This window comes from Oncorhynchus keta, chromosome 17 (assembly GCF_023373465.1).
Source record: "Oncorhynchus keta strain PuntledgeMale-10-30-2019 chromosome 17, Oket_V2, whole genome shotgun sequence".
NCBI lineage: Eukaryota > Metazoa > Chordata > Actinopteri > Salmoniformes > Salmonidae > Oncorhynchus > Oncorhynchus keta.
In genome coordinates this window covers 48,528,772-48,534,516 of record NC_068437.1, presented here as the reverse complement: position 1 = coordinate 48,534,516, position 5,745 = coordinate 48,528,772, and positions in this window count along the sequence as shown.

The following is a 5,745-nucleotide window of genomic DNA, read 5'->3' as shown; positions in this document are numbered from 1 at the left end:
AAAAACAAAAAAACAAACAGAGATGTTAGCCTTAAAGCCATAGACACATACCAGACACATTTTCAGCTGGTATCTATCAAATCAGATTGGTTAGCAGATGTTAATGTGAGGGTAGCGAAATGCTTGTGCTTCTAAGTTCCAACAGTGCAGTAATATTTAACAGTAATCTAACAATTCCCCAACAACTACCGAATACACACAAATCTTAAGGGATGGAATAAGAATATGTAGATATATATATATATATATATATATATGAGCATATCTATATACTGTATATTGGTGGGGAAGGAGCAATTTGTTATTTTTCCATTAGACTAACTGGGTGATACACAGATACTGGGCACCTGTTCAACTTGTTCAACCTGAGGCCTTCCAGCCCTTCTCCCCAGTTGAAGGTTTTTAGAATGTAATTTGTGCCTAATGGCCACACTCATTAGTGGCATCTCAAAAACATTGTGGTCATTACCGAAACACATTTACAGTGTGACTTCAACCATCAATCACCCTTCATTCCATGGCAGTTGGTTGGCAAAATATAATTAATGCAATGCCGGAATGTTCTAATAAATCTGTAAAGCGCTATCCTTACACGATCCTTGCTATCCTTACACGATCCTTGCTATCCTTACACGATCCTTGCTATCCTTACACGATCCTTGCTATCCTTACACGATCCTTGCTGTCCTTACACGATCCTAGCTGTCCTTACACGATCCTTGCTATCCTTACACGATCCTTGCTATCCTTACACGATCCTTGCTATCCTTACACGATCCTTGCTATCCTTACACGATCCTTGCTATCCTTACACGATCCTTGCTATCCTTACACGATCCTTGCTATCCTTACACGATCCTTGCTGTCCTTACACGATCCTTGCTGTCCTTACACGATCCTTGCTGTCCTTGTTCGGGAGTTGAACGTGCAGGAATAACCAAAATGGACCAAATAAGAAGGTAACAGGTGAGTGAGTCACATAAGGCACCTTTCATAACACCTTTCTGACTCTATTTATGACATCTTTTTGAGTGTTGCAGTATCATTCACAACAACCTTCATAACAACTATCTCCATCAGTATTCCATTTTCCAGTGAGCTTGTTTTGACTAGGTATAATTGTAGTCAATGTAGCGAGAAACCTGGTTTGAGGGAAACATCCATCATTGACTCCTACACTCCTACACGCTGACCACAACGCCCGCATCGCATGCGCGAACATTGCAAAATACATTTACACATATGTTATTCATCCATTGCACCCACACTACTCGCACACAGCAATGAGCGTCTGCGTAGCCACGCGCTAAAATAGAACTTAGATTTATTTGTGATGCTTGACGTGCTGCAAGTCCCGCCTCTCCCATCTCCTCATTGGTTTTTATTATCATATATCCATGTGGGTGATTGAAAGATGAACTGAGGTCCACACTCCAGTCCGGTCGGTGGTGGGTAATGCACCTTAAAGTTGGTTGTCAATCACCATATAAAGTCCAAAGAAGAACAAGAAGCCTGAAGGAGGAGAGATTACTAGAAACAAACTCGGTTTACCCTTTAATCTGTGGATTATTTTTTATAAATGTATTTTATTTCACCGTTATTTAATCAGGTAGGCTAGTTGAGACAAGTTCTCATTTACAACTGCAACCTGGCCAAGATAAAGCAAAGCAGTGCGACACAAACAACAACACAGAGTTACACATGGAATAAACAAACATACAGTCAACAACACAATATATATTTTTTTGTTGGAGTAGAGGACCTTGTGCATTTCAGGTAAATATGCTGTTATACCAGGACAAATTAGCTAGCAACAGCAAGCTAGCTAACTAAATTACCATAAATGTTTAATGCTTTTTTGACCGCGTGTCCTGATCACATCTGGTGTGGGTGGACAAAATCAACATGCGTGCGAGCGGTGTGGTCAGCATGTTGGAAAAAAGGGTTCCAAAGGGGTTCTTCAGCTGTCCCCATAGGAGAACCCTTTTGGTTCGAGGTAGAACCCTTTTTGGTTCAAGGTAGACAGACGAAGAACCCTTTAATTCATAAAGGCCTAAGCTGTTAGGGGGGTTGCTCTCAAACGACTAGATGTTCTTTACCATTTGGCCATTAAGATTTGCCACCAATGCTCCTCATAGAACACGTCACTGCACTCTATACTCCTCTGAAAACTGGTCATCTCTGTATACCCGTCGCAAGACCCACTGGTTGATGCTTATTTATAAAACCCTCTGTCTGAGATATCTATTGCAGCCCTCATCCTCCACATACAATGCCCGTTCAGCCAGTGACATTCTGTTAAAGGTCCCCAAAGCACACACATCCCTGGGTTGCTCCACTTATCAATTCGCTTTAGCTAGCGACTGGAACGAGCTGCAAAAACACTCAAACTGGACAGTCTCTTCATTCAATGACTCATTCATGGACACTTACTGACATTTGTGTATGCTTTGCGCAATGTATTGTTGTCTTTACTTTCTTGACCTTTGTGCTGTTGACTGTGCCCAATAATGTTTGTACCATGTTTTGTGCTGCTACCATTTTGTGTTGCTACCATGTTGTTGTTATGTTGTGTTGCTACCATGCTGTGTTGTCATGTGTTGCTGCCTTGCTATGCTGTTGTTTTAGATCTCTCTTTATGTAGTGTTGTGTGTCTCTCTTGTTGTGATGTGTGTTTTTGTCCTAATATATTTATTTTATTTTTCTTATTTTTAATCCCAGCCGCCGTCGCCGCAGGAGGCCTTTTGCCTTTTGGTAGACCGTCATTGTAAATAAGAATTTGTTTTTAACTGACTTGCCTATTTAAATAAATGTGAAATACAAATAAATAAATAGACACACAATGAATAACACATTCATGAATGTCAAAAAAAGAGTGTCAAAAAAAGAAATCATAAGGTTTGGAAGTGTCTGTCTTAAATCTAGGAGATATAAGAAAGCTCAGGAAATATATATCTTTACACATATTTAACCCCTTATTTTTGTTAGCACAAAACAACCTCCATACTTCCACTAATTTGCATGGGTTACCTTCAGATTAAGGTTTATATACTGTATATATGTCTCCATACTTCCATTCATTTGTATGGGCTTCATTATGTTACTTCGATCGATGCACCGGTGCGTCAACAGACTCTAGGGGGTTCTGGATTTGGTTGGCACTTTTAAAACATCACGTAAAAACAAAATCGCTCAAGTATAGAATAAAGTTCTGTTATACTATATTCCATTCCATTCCATTTCATTCTATTCTACAGCTTTTCCACGTCACCTAGCATGCATTAGTCTCTGTACCGGTACGCCCTGTATACAGCCTCCCTATTGTTATTTTACTGCTGCTCTTTAATTATTTGTTACTTTTATTATTTATACTTTTAAAGGTATTTTCTTAAAACTGCATTGCTGGTTGAGGGCTTGTAAGTAAGCTTTTCACTGTAAGGTCTACTACACCTGTTGTATTCAGCGCATGTGACAAATAAACTTTGATTTGATGTCTTTAAGGAAGAAGCATGGAACACTATGGGGTCCACAGTTACCGCTGATCGTGAATATATCTGTGAAAGATAACATCAGCAATGACAGCTTTGATATAGATACAGTTTGACCATGGGAAGTCACACATCTTCTGGTGTGTTTGGGAGAGTTTAACGTGTGAACCAATTAGGACCCAATCTTAACTTGACCCAATCTTAACTCTGCAATCACAGCAAATTTGCGGATTTAAAAAAATCTTGGTGTTGAGGCACTTACACACCATACAGGCTACAGGACGGCAAGCCATCTGTCACTAGCAAAAACAGTCATGGGTGGTACTGCTTCCTCTAAAATTCAAAAAGCACCCTCGGAAATAAATGTGCAAAATAGGCTTTACACCCTACAGTGTTAAAACAACCACTAAAAATGAGTTACTGTAAAATCACAGGTGTTTATTCCTTAACACTGAGAAAGTACAACATCCTCAGCTCTAATAAAGTGTTCATTTAAGTTGGAATTTGCAACACCCATGGTGTAGGGAGCCAACACACTGGAGGTGTTAGTTTATCAACACTGAATAGTGTAATTTTAACGTTATTCTGGTGGTTCACAGACACACACTAAGAAAGTGTTAAATGTAACACTGTGGGTCTTAAAATTCTGATCTCAAATTTGTGGTGCACCTAACTATAACTTTTGCGAAATCTTCAATTGACATCAAAACATGACAGAATATTTTTCCATCTGCTCTACAGATAACTGCCTCTCAGGTATGAGATTTGTCAGCGTCACTTTCTCAGATGATCTGACAGGTCTATCTCAGTGCTAGAAGAGCTCCCCACATAGCGCCTATCCAGCCTGGTCACCGTCTCATTACACCCCACACAGATCAGCAAAGAAAAAGGTGGCATAACTATTGATTTTTAAAGTCAATATTTCAGTCAATACACTCCTGTTACGATACAACTCCAGCCCAGCTTTTGTGGTGAGACTGATAGAAGGGGAACAATAAAAGAGATAAGTTACTTTTGCAATAAGAGCCACAGTTGATAAGTATCCAGTGGCCAGTTGATAAGTATCCAGTGGCCAGTTGATAAGTATCCAGTGGCCAGTTGATAAGTATCCAGTGGCCAGTTGATAAGTATCCAGTGGCCAGTTGATAAGTATCCAGTGGCCAGGCCAAACGACATGAAAATAGCCCCAGGTACATCCTTTACCCAAACAAGTTTGCGTCTCAAATGGCACCATGTTTCCTACTTAGTGTGCTACTGTTTATTTTTTATTTAACCAGGCAAGTCAGTTAAGAACAAATTCTTATTTACAATGACGGCCAAACCTTAACCCGGACGACACTGGGCCAATTGTGCACTGCCCTATGGGACTCCCATAGGCTGGATGTGATACAGCCTGGAATCGAACCAGTGTCTGTAGTGATGCCTCTAGCACTGAGATGCAGTGTCTTAGACCGCTGTGCCACTCAGGAGCCCCCAGGACTGATAGGCCTCTGTTCAAAAGTAATGCACTATATAGGGAATAGTTTGACATTTGGGGACACACAACCCAAAATTTATGGACAGCGGTTTGACTGACTGTGTATCCAATCTGTGATTAAAGTACTTTTTAATTTAAAAAGCGATGCTACAGAAGTTTTGTATAATTTCAGCCAGTAGTTTTGAAAGTAACGCTTACGAGACAAAATTTATCCCCAAAAATAGTGCACAATTGTGTACAACGTCATCCATTTCGTTTGATACATCCTGCCAAATGTTGTATTTATTTTGTATCCTGAAACGTGGATGTGGATGTTACGAATTTCAATTTGCACAATATGTTATGAATTTGTAAGTGCTTACGATCCTGTTCAATCTCTTAAGGGCTCCCTAAATGATTGTCTAGCACCAGAAAGAGAATATATACTGTCTTCTATTCTACTGTATCTTAGTCAATGCCGCTCTGACATTGCTCGTCCAAATATTTATATATTCTTAACTCCATTCCTTTACTTTAAATTTGTGTGTATTGTTGTGAAATTGTTAGATATTACTTCTTAGATATTACTGCACTGTTGGAGCTAGAAACACAAGCATTTCGCTACACCTGCAATAACATCTGCATGTGACCAATACAATTTGATTTAATATAGATTTGGCTGCAAGTTAAGCCCAAATTTCCCCCTATTTCCTACATAATGCACTACTTTAAACCAGAGACAATTCTTCCCTTTTGGTCAAAAGTAGTGCACTATATAAGGAATAGGGTGCCATTTGTCTA